The 15,846-nt window shown below is 35.9% G+C and overlaps 1 long non-coding RNA gene across 1 annotated transcript; it reads left to right on the top strand.

Annotated features, from left to right (window-relative positions):
- The first annotated feature begins 9,251 nt into the window (after nucleotides 1–9,251).
- On the top strand, nucleotides 9,252–13,637 carry LOC129434873 (uncharacterized). The gene is made up of 4 exons (XR_008641010.2): nucleotides 9,252–10,023; nucleotides 10,199–10,272; nucleotides 12,737–12,912; nucleotides 13,041–13,637. It is a non-coding gene; the product is annotated as an uncharacterized lncRNA (long non-coding RNA).
- The last annotated feature ends 2,209 nt before the right edge of the window (nucleotides 13,638–15,846 follow it).

The following is a 15,846-nucleotide window of genomic DNA, read 5'->3' on the forward strand; positions in this document are numbered from 1 at the left end:
ATTTTAAAATGTGTAAAACTTATCATTATTAAAGAATGCAGAAATAAAATATATCAATCAAAATAAGCCAGTAATCATGATCAGTAGTAAATATATTGATTAATTAAGGATGTGCTCAGTGCAGGTAAAGAGATACAACAGTAATGTAATACAGCAGTGACAATTCAGTAGTGTAATATATCAGTAATCAAAACATCTAGACAATCTACTTTTAATAATATAATGGTGATGTTTGTGACTTTAGTGCAAAGATTATATTTCCAGCGACTGCACAATAGAGATGTGCGGATGGGCTATTATTTCATCCGCAACCGCATCACAAAACTCATCATCCGTCCGCCATTCATCCACACCAACGTTTCTGACCAGTTTTCAAAACCGCACCCGCCCGCCATCCGCTGACTGGGCGATGCAAGACGCTGCTGATGACAGCCGCGAGACTAGAGCTCTAGAATATCAGCAGTGAACTTAGTATCTGATCGGCGGACATGGGACAAAAATAAATACATAAATAGCCTAAATTAAATGCACAAATTACATAGTCTGCACTGGTGTCATCCTGATTTACCACTTTGTAAAACTTATTCCAGACAACCCTTTTCTGACCTTCTATTTCCTTTGTTTTTAATTCTCATTTTTGGAGTTTGCCACATACCTCCTTCGCCGGCGTTGATAGCTATGTCAAAATGCGTCCTCATTTCTCCGCGCTGTTAATGATAGAACGAATGGATCCTTAACAGCCGAGGCTATCCCAAACAATTAAAACCTTTATTAAATAAGTGTATTAGAAAACTTTTTATTGTCACTGTTTTAGTATTATAAGTTATGTTTTGTGTTAATATTATTCGGTTTATTTTGCGTATATTTCTAAGGTTGATTATTTGATATACTGTTGAATAGTTTAATCTACATCAATGTGTCATATTTTCTAAAATAAATTTATATTTTTCTAATTACATATTTATTTTAATAAGTCAGAAATGTCTCCGCTGTTTATTACTGACAGGCGCGGTGGGTGCTACTGGGGGCGCGTGCAAAATGTGATGCAAATTATGGGTCCTCAGAAGGCTAGACCGTCTCATTTCAGTTCTCTTCGCGAACTTCTGAGCCTGCCACCTTGAAAGACAGAGTGCTCACCTTTTAAGGTCGCATGCTCAGAAGGACACAGCTAATAACAAGCAGTCGATCCGCCACCCGCCCGAATTTAATTAAAATATTATTTTTCGTCACGTCATCCGCCCGATCCGCGGTTTATCTGCGGGGTCCGCGGCTGTGACCGCCAACCGCGCATCTCTACTGCACAATGATGGATTTTCGTTCTCAGAGGAACCCCTAGCTTTTCCGGTCACCAGGGGCGCTATCTGAGACACTCTTTAGTGTAGTCGTTGAGGTGAAGTTGTGCTCCGATATCTGTGTTTCGTAATACGAGTCTATGTGTATTATATGGTATATTTCACATCTTTACATTGTCCCCCGATGTGCGGCCGAGCTAGACAATTTGTCCCCTGGATTTTATATCTAAAAATGACACCAGGACCTACAGTCACCACACAAGAGGGGAAATTAAAGATGAAAACAAAGATAAAAACAAATTTCTCTTACTTCCTGCCTACTCAGAACTAATGATTTGTAACTAATACTGAAAAACAATAAAAGAAATACAATTACAATCTAGCTCCCTCACTTTCCAAAAACATCACAAAAAGGGTGTAAAGTAAAAACAAAGTGTTGTGACATTTTAATTCATAGTTTCATAAGCATAGTCGGGTGGTGGTGTAGTGTCAGCTAATGGTGCAGTTTGTATGTTTTAGCATTAGGCCGTCGGTACTTTGGCACAGACTTAGTTCTGTTTGCACCTGCATCTTTACAGCAGCTTTGTCCACCACAGACCTGAGGATAGGTAGAACACAACAGAAGACAAAAAGAAAACAAACAAGTGCAAGATAACATGAAATATTGGTTTTGGTTAGCCAAGCTCCCCAGGAACAGAAGCAAACCAGTTATCAATTTTCACATTAGTACCATCATTGAGTCTTACTTGTTCTATCAGCTTCATTTTATCATCAGTATAGTTAATACATTTATTCTAATTGTAATAGAGATGATTAATCCATTCAGATCCAAACCAGTGTGAATTTAAATACAAATTTAGAATTCAGATACCATTTGGTATTTCTCTTGGCTGATCAATATAATCTATCCAATCATAAAAGAATTGGCAATTTGATATGCTCTTTTTATTCTATCATAAAGTGGTCAGGGCTCAACATGCTCATTATGCTTGTTACCACCCAATTGAGGTACTAACATATTAAGCTAATCAAAAAACAGAAAACAAATCATTATGGCGAAGCAAAAGATCACTTTTTTTCCCAAAATAAAAATGTAACCGAAACAAACTAATGGAAAATATAATGTCACTAAAGTCAAAGCTAAATACTTAGATAAGGCCAGGGCAGTGAGCTAACTAATCTGAACTACAAGATCTCCTGAGTTAAAACTTTCCTAACTTCCGAGAAAGAAAATAACAAACACAGGAAAAAGTATTCCGGTTCAGCTCACTTACCCACACTTTCTCTGAGCTAGTTTAACTAGACAAATTCAAACTCACTGTTTGATACCAAATGAAATGCAAACATACGAAAGGTTTTCAAAGCAATAGGTAGACAACCACTACTAGGACAGAGAAAAACCCAAACTACACAAAAATAAAGAGCAGGGGTTTAACACGGTTATATCATTTTCACATTTAAATACTAATGGCCTGGGCTTAGTTAACTAGCACACAAGCATTTTCAGTATCTGGGGAGTGTGTATCGTAAGGCATTTCTCCCACATTTCCAAAAACATTCAGCTACAACAGCGTTTTTTGTTTGTACCCAGATAGCATGCACTACCGGGCCTCATCTGGGCCAACTATGTCACATATGGCTCAGTTCCGGTGGCGTCAAAGGCCATATGGGCCATATCTGGCCCACACACATCATGCCGTTTTTAGTGTGAGTTGTGGCTTGTTGTGTGTGGGCCAGATACGGCCCATGTGCGACAAGTCAGTTTTAATTTGAGTTGCGGCTTGTTATGTCTGGGCCAGATACGGCCCGTGTGCGACAAGCCGGTTTTAATTTGAGTTGCGGCTTGTTATGTGTGGGCCAGATAAGTGTGCGACAAGCCAAGTGTAGTTTGAGTTGTGGCTTGTTGTGTGTGGGCCAGATACGGCCCGTGTGCGACAAGCCAAGTGTAGTTTGAGTTGTGGCTTGTTGTGTGTGGGCCAGATACGGCTGAGTGCGACAACCCGGTTTTAGCGTGAGTTGTGGCTTGTTGTGTTTGGGCCAGTCCTGGCTCTTGTGTGACAAATCGGTTTAGGATGAGTGATGGCTTTTTGTTGTGCGTGGGCCAGATATTACTGGTTTATGGTTATGTTGACAGACTGTTTTTATGTGAGTTTCGGCTTATTTCTGGGCCAGATATGTCTAATATCCTGCATGGTTAGGCTTATTGGTTTTAAAATGTAAAGGAAGGCAGCTGAATTTTTTTCCATTGTAATTTTTCTTCTAGATCTGACAGGGCTAGGCTTCTTCATATTCGGCTCGACTATAATCCAACCATATTTATCATAATCAGACAGCTTTGTCTATCAGATCTTCATGGACTCTGGCAGGGGCGAAAATCTCATCTAAATGTTGGGGGGGACAATAAACATAAAATTTTTCAAGAACAAGTTTTGAAGGGGACACCAATAATACAGGCAAAATTGTACTTGCAAGGAAATGGGTACAGATAGAAAACGTTTCTCTTTCTCTATGAACGGACGCAAATTTAATTTTAATACATTATGAATGCAGAGGTGAAAAGAGTAATAAAATTTTCTACTTAAGTAAGAGTAAAGTTACTTTAATAATATTTTACTTAAGTAAAAGTAAAGTTACTTTAATATTATTTTACTTATGTAAAAGTAAAGTTACTGGTCTAAAAATCTACTCAAGTAAAAAGTAAGTCATTTTAATTTTAAGAGTAAAGTTACTTTTTTACAGCGGGGAGAGGTTTCTAGTATAGTTCACAAAGGAAGGATATATACATCTCAAACTATGTTTTTAATTGTAAACATCTCTACAATTAAAGTGCAATAACAAATGTTAATAAAATAAAAAGCTTTTTTATAACTAAGAAACATTTATGGAATTATTTAATGAGTTTTACAGGTGAGTTATGAACTTTTGAAGCAAAAATAATATGAGGTCAGCAGCTAGTAAATACAATCATTATATGAAGGTTGTAATTGATGTATTGCTGGTAACATACATTATGTTATTAAACTATATACATAAATGAGCATATAATGAGATGAGTGTCATGGCTATACACTATACATCCTTTACACGTTTATTAGCTCCCAGACCTGTGTACCTGATGTCTTTCAATCTCTCTCTCTCGCTCTCTCTCTCTCTCTCTCTCTCTCTCTGCAATGTCTAATGATCTGCGCATTCTCGAGGACGTTCTTAAATTGTTTGACTTGACGCAAAGCTGCTAGACCTCGGAAGATAATGCGCATGTATTAAAAACGCATCGTGCAAATTAGCGGTTAAAACCCGGTCGGCAATTCTCAAACTCCGTACTCAAGAGCATGAACCCTAATTGAATGAAACAATCGCTTTGCGTCAATGGCCAGGGGTTTCTTTTGTAAGAATTGAACTGAGGGTCTGCATTAGCCCGCGCCTGTCTCGTCCCTCTCCATGGTTCTTTTTGCGCGTTCCCCCGCCCATCAATCAATCATCCGACCGTGGCGCGTCTTTATCACCTTACTTTTATATTTATTTTTACTCAGTAACAGATATGATTTAACATGTAGCGAAGTAGCCTACAATACTTTAAACATACTTAAGTAAAAGTAAAGTACAGATTTTAAAAACTACTCAAAGTAAAAGTACACAAAAAACTCAGTTACAGCAAGGTGAGTAAATGTAATTTGTTACTTTCAGCTCTGCCTCACCTCTGCATGAATGCATAAAAATGTTTTCTTGATCGTTTATCTGCTTCTGTTCTCAGAAAACGAAATATGTTCATGTTTATATGTCAACATAGTCCAGTTTTAAAACATATGAGGATAAACTGATAAGTGATGGGAAACGTTGTATTGTATATAGCTGATTAACGCGTCGGCTCCGTACACTTCTCTACCACCGGAATGTGTGTCGGTGGTGACCGGTGAGGTAAAAGGGGCGCGGGCAGTGGACCAAACCACTGTGAGGCAAGGGGGAATCAAAATGTTTAAAAGTTTTTTTGTTGTTGCTCCGTTTGCATTTGTATTGTTTCACTTCTTACACACCTATTTTAAGTATTATAAATCATTAAATTATTTTCAATACACATATTCTAATGATATTTTAGGGGGGACAACCCTCAGATAGGGGGGGTCCTGTCCCCCCCGACCCCCCCGGGATTTCCGCCCATGGACTCTGGCACAGAACTCAAAGAATTCTAGGCGACAATTTTTTGATAATCCATTAACAGAACAGCTTATTTTAGTCAGCTAAAAATTTTACATTTATGTGCAACATCTGGTGAAAATTTAATGTCAATAACACCTTTAGAAATATATGGTAACTGAGAAAAATGGTGACGAGTTTAATTTTACCCGCTGCATATTTAATGTAAATTAACTGCTTGCCCTGCATTAAAGACTTGTAAATGCACAACGCTGAGGCAAAGAACCCCAAACCCCATTTAAAATCATTTAATGCACAGCAAGTCATTGATTATCCCACTTATTCCATGGTCATTTGCCAAGTTATAGACAAGTTAAAATTAGTTTTGCTCTTTGTAGCTTAAAATTTGATAGAATGGGTAAAAATGACAGTTATTTTCATTATTTACTGCACATTAGATCTGCCTACTTTCAATCAGTAACAGAGAGACATAAGTTAGGGTGATTACATTTAAATTATTTTAATTATTGAGAGCAAGAGAGAGCGACGCCATAGTGTGTTTTTGTTTATGAGGTAAATTTAAGCTTCCCAAAAACCCAGCATTATGTAAACAGTTTGTTTTTCCAGGGTAGCAGTAGAGTTATGCAAGTGTGTTTGTTTTAAGGGACAGTAAATGGGATTTTCCCCCATCTAGCAGTGAAATTGTATTTTGCATTCAAACAAATATTGCTCTCTAGCGCCTCGCTTTTTCAAAAGTGTGTTGCAACTATGGTAGCCGTTATGTACTCACTGATCTCCTTGTCCGTTTCAGTTGTGAAAACGCGTTGGTAGGCTAGTGCTTTTTGTCCCTCTCTGCTATTATAGTTTTTCAATAAAGCGGAACGACATGGAAGCTTTCTTGGACTTACCCGTTCAGTGTAAATAAAGAGAGAAAATTCTAAGCTTACAAAGAAAAGTCAGATCATCGGCAGACGTAATTTGACATCGATGAGGACATATTTATGAATAAAGACATTGATTTTGACTTTTAAAATACTTAAAAAACTACACATTGTCCATTTAAATAGGGTGGTCCCAGTGATAAAACAACCGGTCATGAGTTAGTGACACCTGCGCACTCAGGCATTTATGATGATGATCGTTCGGTTTTATATCCTAATATTTTGATAAAGCACAAATGCACTTCATATAAAGTTTTACTTTTTCAAAGGGTGTTGGATGTTAAAGGTTCTCTATGGAACCATGCAACCAAGAAGGTTTATATATAGCATTGTGAAGCACGTTTATTTTAAGAGTGTAAAAATAGTTCAATAAATTGTGGTAAGCGAGTGCTTATAATTACACGGGGGTCCTTGGAAATTTTCCTCCCTTCCTCCCAGGGGTCCCTGGCCCCAAAACTTTGAGAAGCCCTGATGTACACGACACAACAATGTAGTGAATCATTAGTTATCCAGAGATAGTGGGATAATGTTTTGTGCGTGTTGCTTGCACGTGACTCGCTCTGCCTAAGGCCAGGCCTCCAGGAGCTCCTCTTTTTTGTAAACAACTGATCTGTCTTTTATAAATCTGATATAAAAGACTCTTCTGAGATTTGAAGGATGCTACTATTCGATAGGTAGGCTACTCAAGTTTAACCAAACTGTTTGTGGACCCCATTTACTTCCATAATATTACTTTTCCAATTCCTGCTATACAAGTGAATGGGATCCAAAGACATTTATGCGGGTTTGTAACAGCATGAGGGTGAGTAAATGATGACAGAGTTATAATTTTTGGGTGAACTATTTAACCTTTTACAGCTTAGCAGAAAAATGTTATGTGACCTTTAAGAATAGGATAAAAAGTACATCTTTAACAAAAGCAAATGTGACCTTTAAGAATAGGATAAAAAGTACATCTTTAACAAAAGCAAAGATTAAAAAACAAATTGTAGAATAAATAGAAAGTGCTACACAAGTGTAAAACAATACAAAATCATCCCACTATCACATGCAGATGTGTCACTTTGCAATGATGAATAGTACACAGAACAACAAAATAAGTTTTTACGATTTATAAACAATTTAAAGATATTTTAAATTGTTATGTACTTTTCTAATTCCAGAGATGTTTATTTATGTAAATGGTGTGAGACTTTACCATGTATATAATAGTCCAATGGCTATGCACGCGAAACATGTCCTGCCCCTTTAACTCATTCACCGCCAGCCTTTTTGAGAAAAGTTGCCCGCCTGCATTTTTGTGATTTTAACAAAATTTTCACAAAATTCCTTGCAGGAAAAATCATTTTCTATAAATATATAAACATACAAATTATATTAAATTAAAGAACACACCCTCTGCTTTCAAACAAACAATAAACAAACAAACAAACAAACAAAAGGGGTTAAAAAACGTTTCATTATATATTTACTTTTTCTACTTAATTTAACCACTGAAATATGGATATTTCTCTTCAAAAATACAACATTTTGAGCAAAAAGCTTAAAAAATTGTGTTTTTGTAAAGGAATTTATGTTAGAGATCAGACTCAGAATGACTATCAAACATAAAGGCAGTTAAAATAACCATTAAATCTTTTTAACTTCCGTTTTTGATAAATTCGATTTGGCGCCATCTGGTGGATAAAAGCGGTAATACACTTTCACTTTGAAATTCGTCCAAAAAGGCATATTTATTAGTTAAATATGAACTCATCAATGACGAGATAACTCGTCAATGGCGGTAAATGAGTTAAATCATGAAAGGAGTTACCATGGAAACTGAAGGAGCACGAGGACAGCTAGCTCCGTCTCCCGCGGTTTCTTCACTGTTTTCAAGTAAGTTAAGTCCATCAAATAACACAAATAATACTAAAACCTGTTGTTGACACGCTTTTGTTATATATTTACCTCAAATAAATGGCTTGTGTCTTTGAGAAAAGTTCGTTACCATCCCAACGTGTTTCCGCACATGCGGTCGGAACTGTACTTCCGGTTTCTGTTTGTTTACTTGCTAAACTGGGGCCGGATTCACGAAAACATTCTTAAGACAAAAAATAAGAAAGTTCTTAAGATAAATTATAAGTGGAATTCTCAAACATTTCTTAAGTTCTCAATTTTTTTCTTAAGAATATCTTAAATTTGTGTCTTAAGAATAAAATGACAAGCTTTTAAATGAATTAAGATACCCTGCTAATGAGGTAACAATACACTTATCCATTACTATTTTGGCTACCTTGCAATCATTAACGCGATACAAACGAGTGATGCATTAGGACAATTACAGGATGTTATTCGCTGTTGTAACAGAGGCCAGCTAGTCTTAAGGCGGTGCGGTGCGTATAATTCCATAATGTCCCAATCGGTCCGTCATGCGGGTCGAGCGCTCCGGGTGTGCCTGCTTCACTCTCCGTGCCCACGGCTTCGTCTCCCGCGACCCGCGCTCACGCGTCCAGAGACGGACGCGGATGGTGAAGCGTGCCCGCGGTTTCGGAGCCCTCAACTCACATGACGGAGCGATTACCGGTTCGCCTCCCGCTTAGAGCGACTTTTAGCTGTTAAGTAATTTCACAATGAATGTAGGCTATTACGGAGGAAGTTAAATGTTTGCTAACATTATCACTAATACTTATTTGTGTTTCATATACTGAGTAGCCATTAACCTTCATTATATGAGTGTGGAATTCCTCTTTAAACTAATCTATGTGAAGTAAACTGATTAAATTGCCATTTCAGACTACAAACAACATGTCATATTTAAAACAATCACATTAACTTATAAAACATCTTACATTTTGAGATTTAAGACTACTGTAAGGTTATCCTAACTTTAAGATGTTATTTAAGACAGTTTATTTTTTGAGAATTGGAATTCTTCTTACGTTTTTTCTTAAGAACATACTTAAGGAAAAAAATAAGAACTTTCTTAAGAAACTTTTTTTAGAATCCCAAATATTCTTAACTTTTTTCTTAAGCTTGAATTTAAGATTAAAATGGCAGTTAAGAAGATTTTTCTTCTTAAGAATGTTTTGTGAATCCGGCCCCTGATCTCTTGAAAAAGTAACTCGTCGAAAATATTTTTGTTTTGTTTCGAATGTAATATACGTGTTGTTAATTTGCTTGTTATAAGCTAGGTCTTTGTTGTTATTTTTGCTTAGCAGAGTTTAACGGAAGTTATGTGTTTTCCACAAAAGCCTCTTTACTGTAAGTTATGTTGTTACTGCTGAAACCGTCTATAAGCGTTAGCTTTTGCTCTTGTTTATGAGCGTTTGGGCTTTTGAAAACATAGATGAGAGGTTTCAAAGTCTTTGTTAACGTTGTCAGTGCATGACTGGAAGTAGGCAAATTTATTTAGCCTAAATATGCGATGTACTGTAACATCTAAACTGTGTTAAATTGGACGGAACGCTGAAGCTACTAACGTTAGTACGTATGTTTTATCGTATACAAATAAATACATACATGTTGTTCTCTGATTCCGGAGTGACAAAAACCCTCTATAATAGAAGAGAACCTCAAGATTTCAACATTTTCTGAAGGGAGTTGCAAACAGATGTAGAAAACTGCTTTTCAAATTTTCCACATTTATCACAGTTATTTTAAGATGTTGACATCCAAAGGTGAGTAGCATTGTGTGAGCAATATTAAATAAGTAAATCTTACACTGCATATTTTATATATATATAGCCTATATATATATATATATATATATATATATATATATATATATATATATATATATATATATATATATATATTGTTTTCTCTGTGACAGATTGAATGTTATGTTTGTAGATTTGTCCATGCTAATGGCCGAGCAGTAGGGTTGGAACAGAGCTGTCAGAAAACATCTCTAAACCATATGACTAGTAAGTAAAACCTCAAACTTATACACTGCTATTCAAAAGTTTAGGCTTGTGATTATTTATTTGACCAAAAATACAGTAAAAACAGAAATGTTGTGAAACATTATCACAAAGTAAATGAGCTGTTTATAATGTGAATACATTGTAAACTGTAATTTATTCTTGTGATTAATGTTGAAATTTTTGCATCATTACTCCAGTCTTCAGTGTCACAATATTCTTCAGAGATCATTCTAATACGCTGATTTGCAGCTCAATGAACATTTCTGATTATCAACAGTTGTGTTGCTTCATGTTTTAGTGTTTTTCAGGATTTTTGGATGAATAGAAAATTAACCCTGGAGAACCCAAGAACCCTTCTCTTAGCATTGATTAACATTGGCCAAATTTGACCCGTTGATTCTCCAGGGTTAAAATAATAGTCTATTATAATAGAGTAATAGTTCACAGAATAATGAAAATTTTCCGCATGATTTAATCCATGTTAATAAATATGCTCATCTTCTTTCAGACGAGCACAAAGTTATATTAGGGCGCACTTACTTATCATACTTAAAGGGACACTTCACCCATTTGCATTAAGCTTTGTATAGTTAGAACCCCAGTCATGTTTTTGAATGGTCGTGCATCATTTCCTCAGTTTCCGCTGAGACAGGAGAAATACAGATTTCAGTGTTGCACTTCCTTCTTTCAATGATGTAAAAATCATCATTTTGCATCATTGAAAGAAGGAAGTCCAATATCTTTGTTGAGGGAGTGAGACTACAAACAACCCTTTTCTCGGTCAAATAGGCACCAAATTCGAAATGTATGTTACATTTCGACTACAAATATGATGCACTTTCAATAAAGATTAATGTTTCTACGGGTGAAATGCTCCTTTAAAAGACCGAACCGTACCAGAGTATGATTGTCCCCACTCCCCCACTCATCTGCACTCACACTATACTTTATGATTTGTACCCAAGTAGGCCCACGTAATTAATGATACAATTGTTTTTAAGAAAACTGGAAGATATCTGTGATGGAGTTCATTGTAACTATGAGTTCATGGCTTATAAGGTGTGTTTGAAATCATGCACGCTGTGCATATCGTTTAGCGTATGACATTAAATAACCACAACAGAGATTTAAAAGCATATTTTTAGTTGCTGATCTGTAAGAATGATGCTTTATTAGTGCTTTTCATTGATTTTAGTAAGTTTTTTGACATTTGGATATAAAGTGTTTCAATACTGCAATATATGGTGTAAAAACGTCTGAGTGCTGCCCTCTTCAGGTTGAACGGTGGCTACTGCAGTTGAATTTTCCTATTGGATGTTGGGTCCAAAAAATGACTCGTGACGTAAGCAGGTTCAAGCTCACCACGCCCTTGTTACGATCTCACCACACACTTGGTACGAGCTTAGTTCGTCCCCTCTATCTCCGTTGGGATCTGCCCACTTTTCTTGCATTTTTCAAATATTGCCAGTGGGTGGAGTCAGGCTCTGACCAGGGGTTTAGTTACGCTTTAATGTAATAAACCGATCGGTCCGCACAGCATGCATGATGTCAAACACACCTCTGTTATCTGGGGACCTTTAGGATGTGGTGAGACGCGGCATGTATTTGTATTGCGCATACCAGAGTGTTTTACAGTGACAGATAAAGTTTTACATTTCATACAGGGTTCATATAATGTAGGTACACCCTTAGAAAATGTGTAAAAAAATCTAGGCCATTTATATATCATTAAATAATATAGTGAATGTGTGAACAGCCCTGAGCACGCAAAAGTGAAACTGAGATTACAGAATTCGCGCTGTCTGCCTCAAAATGCATTTACTTTACTTTCCCACTCTGAAAGTGAAGTATACCTAAACTTTGAGAGCAAATGACTAGTATGACGGGCCGGTTCGACTCCCACTGCAAACGGGTTCAAGTTGCAAACTTTAGTAATTTTACATTAATTTAGCTAGTTAGCTAGTATTATGATCACAAGTACTTTTATAATATGTTACTGAATTAAGCCAGTTACACTTAATTATCATTATATGAGTATGAAATTCCTCATCATTACTAAATAAATCTTGGAAGTAAATACATGTTACATTTGAAACAATCAACTTTACTCATAAAACATCTTACATTTTGAGATTTAAAACAACTGTGAGGTTATCTTACCTTTAAGATGTAATTAATATATAGGCTATATATATATATATATATATATATATATATATATATGTATGTATGTATGTATGTATGTATGTATGTATGTTTTGAATTATTGAGAAAAAACAAAAAGCATTAGGCTTTGCCCTGCGCTCCCCTTTCATTTTAAAACAGAACTGTGTCACAAAAGCTCTGTGCAAGTAGTCCAAGTATTTCAAAGGAACTCTATCAGTTTTACCACCCCACAGTTTGTCTATATTCTTCTCAAAAATGAGATTTGACTTGTTTCTTCATTTTTCATTAAATTTTACAGTTTTCAAAACAATTTATTCTTGAGAGGAGGCACCACAGTTAAAGACGGTGTTTTGAAGAATTATGAACTTCCTGCTCACAAACTACATACTTCTCCAGTTAGTCTGACAGGCTATCAATGAGAAGGCGGCATTACAGGACACCACAGAAAACTATACCACTAAAAACTGATTATTGGTAAGTCTTTTTGACAATAACTAATGTTATTTATTCATGTTTGGTGTCAGCTAATATGTGTATACCCTATAAATGTTAGATTTTTTTATACTTATTATCTACCTCACTGTTTACATTTGTCATCGTAGCTGCAGTCAGAAGAAACAGATTAACAGCAACTATCTGCTACAGACCAAGAGATTGAGCACTGGGTTAAGACATGGTTGCAGCTTGCCACAGACAGAGATGGAGGTCGTTGCGCAAAAGAGAAGATTTAAAGGCATAGCTCATGTGGAAATTAATTTTGTTCCATTTTATATTTCTTTAATTAATCATTTTATTCTATAAACATTGTGTGTGTTTCATATATGCACTGAGCTATTATGTAGAAATGAGGTGTTTGTGTTTGAGAGTGGAAAGTTACTGAGGGGGAGCAGCTTGTGTGCTGTGTAAAAGCTGCAAAGGAGATTAGCTAGGAATGTGCATCTGGTAATAGTCAAGATAAGAGCGAGGCCTGAGGAAGAAAAGCAAACAGACAACCATGTTATTAACCAATGCTTTAATATTCACAGGATAAAATATGCAATGTATTTCTTACTTAATCAGTATTAATCATTGAATAATTGATGTAATAAATATAAGATGTTGTCTTGGATAAATGTGTATTAACCAATGAAATGAAGGTTGCATACAGAATAACCTAATGGGGGCATGGCAGCTCAACCTTGAAGAACAGAATCTCCTGTGCTTGTTCGACCTGAACATTATAATTACTGTTTATTCATTATGACCTGGGTATATTGACCTTTGAATTTCTTAAGTTTCTTATATAATTTTACATTTCAATGTTTTCTTTTGAATTTAATTTCTAAGTTTCTTATACAATTCTACAGTATTAATGTTACATTTCAATTTTCTTTTTCCTTTTTGAATTTACAATTATTATTATTTTATTAGTATTAGCCAATAGGCATAAGTGTATTTTTTCCACAGAGATGGAGCTATATGGAAAATGGAAGGTTCTGTGGGCCCTAGAGGTTATAACTGCAATTATAATCACCATAATAATTAGTATAAGTAACTGAGGTAATCTGAAAATTGACAAGAGGTCCAAGACAACAACAAAAGACAAGTGTCTGACGAGATCCCTGTGCAACAGATTAATAGTATCTGCAATAGAGAAAAAAGAGAACAACCCACCCCCATACAGCATGCCCTATTAGGCGTAAAGAAACTCGAGGATGATGAAGAAGATGAAGAAGACCTTTCAGAGGTCAAGAGAGGGAATTGTGGAAATTAATTTTGTTCCATTTTATATTTCTTTAATTAATCATTTTATTCTATAAACATTGTGTGTTTCATATATGCAATGAGCTATTATGTAGAAATGAGGTGTTTGTGTTTGAGAGTGGAAAGTTACTGAGGGGGAGCAGCTTGTGTGCTGTGTAAAAGCTGCAAAGGAGATTAGCTAGGAATGTGCATCTGGTAATAGTCAAGATAAGAGCGAGGCCTATGGAAGAAAAGCAAACAGACAACCATGTTATTAACCAATGCTTTAATATTCACAGGATAAAATATGCAATGTATTTCTTACTTAATCAGTATTAATCATTGAATAATTGATGTAATAAATATAAGATGTTGTCTTGGATAAATGTGTATTAACCAATGAAATGAAGGTTGCATACAGAATAACCTAATGGGGGCATGGCAGCTCAACCTTGAAGAACAGAATCTCCTGTGCTTGTTCTTTGTGTGTGTGTGTGTGTGTGTGTGTGTGTGTGTGTGTGTGTGTGTCATTTCTTCCCTAACAGGCTGAAACTGGGCGTGGTAAGGGAGTCAGATTAACGAGGAAAAGCAGCCTTTGTGGGTGGAGATTCTAAGAAGAAGATCGACGTCACATACTCTATAAATAATTGTTTCCCCAAATGCTGGGGGCTCGTTGCTTGCCGATTGTGGCTTTGAAATGACCCAGCGCGCTGTAAAACTTTTTCATATCTGATCAATAAATATTCAATTTAGATATTTGTGTCTTTCTCAAATTATGAACATGCATTGGATGCCTTAAAGTCCAACACTCACCCAAAAATGGAAACTCATTTACTTACCATCAAGATGTTTCAAACTCTATCAAATGTATTTGTTCAGTTACTGACTGTTATAAATTATACAGGTTTGGAACAACCTTTGGGTGAGCAAATGATTACAGTTTTAATTTTTCAGTAACTATCCCTATTGTGATTTTTATACGTTTATTAAGAAATGTTGAGTATAATATCAGAGTTTTGTATGTAAGGAGATGGTAGTTGTACGTTTGTGTGTTAATATAGATGGTTTCAGTGGCAACAACATAAACAAATCACTTTTATGGCCCAAACTTAACTTCGGGTAGACCTCCACATAGATTCAATAACAACCGAGTATCTCTGGAGCAGTTTTTTTCTGATAACAAACAAAATAAATAACCAGTAAATAGCCTTAGATCAAATCATAGCTAAAGCATTTCAACCATTACATTGATCTAATGTTACTGTGTAAAATTAAGCTTTACAATTTTCTACAGATCTTTGAAAAAAAAAATTATGGTATACTGTCCATTTCCAGAAAGGTAATAAAACAGCGTGCACAGTGACGCTGCTGACGTGTTATCCTCAGAGCATGTTTGTGAAGATTGTTTTGTTTATAGCGTGCGTCTCCCTCAGACTGTAAAAAAAGCTTGGGAACAAGAAAAAGCTTGGGCAAACAAGATAACATGTCAGCAGCGTCACTCCAGTGTTGTGCACGAGGTTCACAACAGACCTGGAAGAAAAGACGATGCTGAATAAAGTCGTAATTTCTGTTATTTTTGGACCAAAATTTATGCTTCAACGCATTCCAACTGACCCACTGATATCACATGGACTACTTTGATGATGTTTTTATTACCTTTCTGGACATGTACAGTATATATTTGAT

This window comes from Misgurnus anguillicaudatus, chromosome 5 (genome assembly GCF_027580225.2).
Source record: "Misgurnus anguillicaudatus chromosome 5, ASM2758022v2, whole genome shotgun sequence".
Lineage (NCBI taxonomy): Eukaryota > Metazoa > Chordata > Actinopteri > Cypriniformes > Cobitidae > Misgurnus > Misgurnus anguillicaudatus.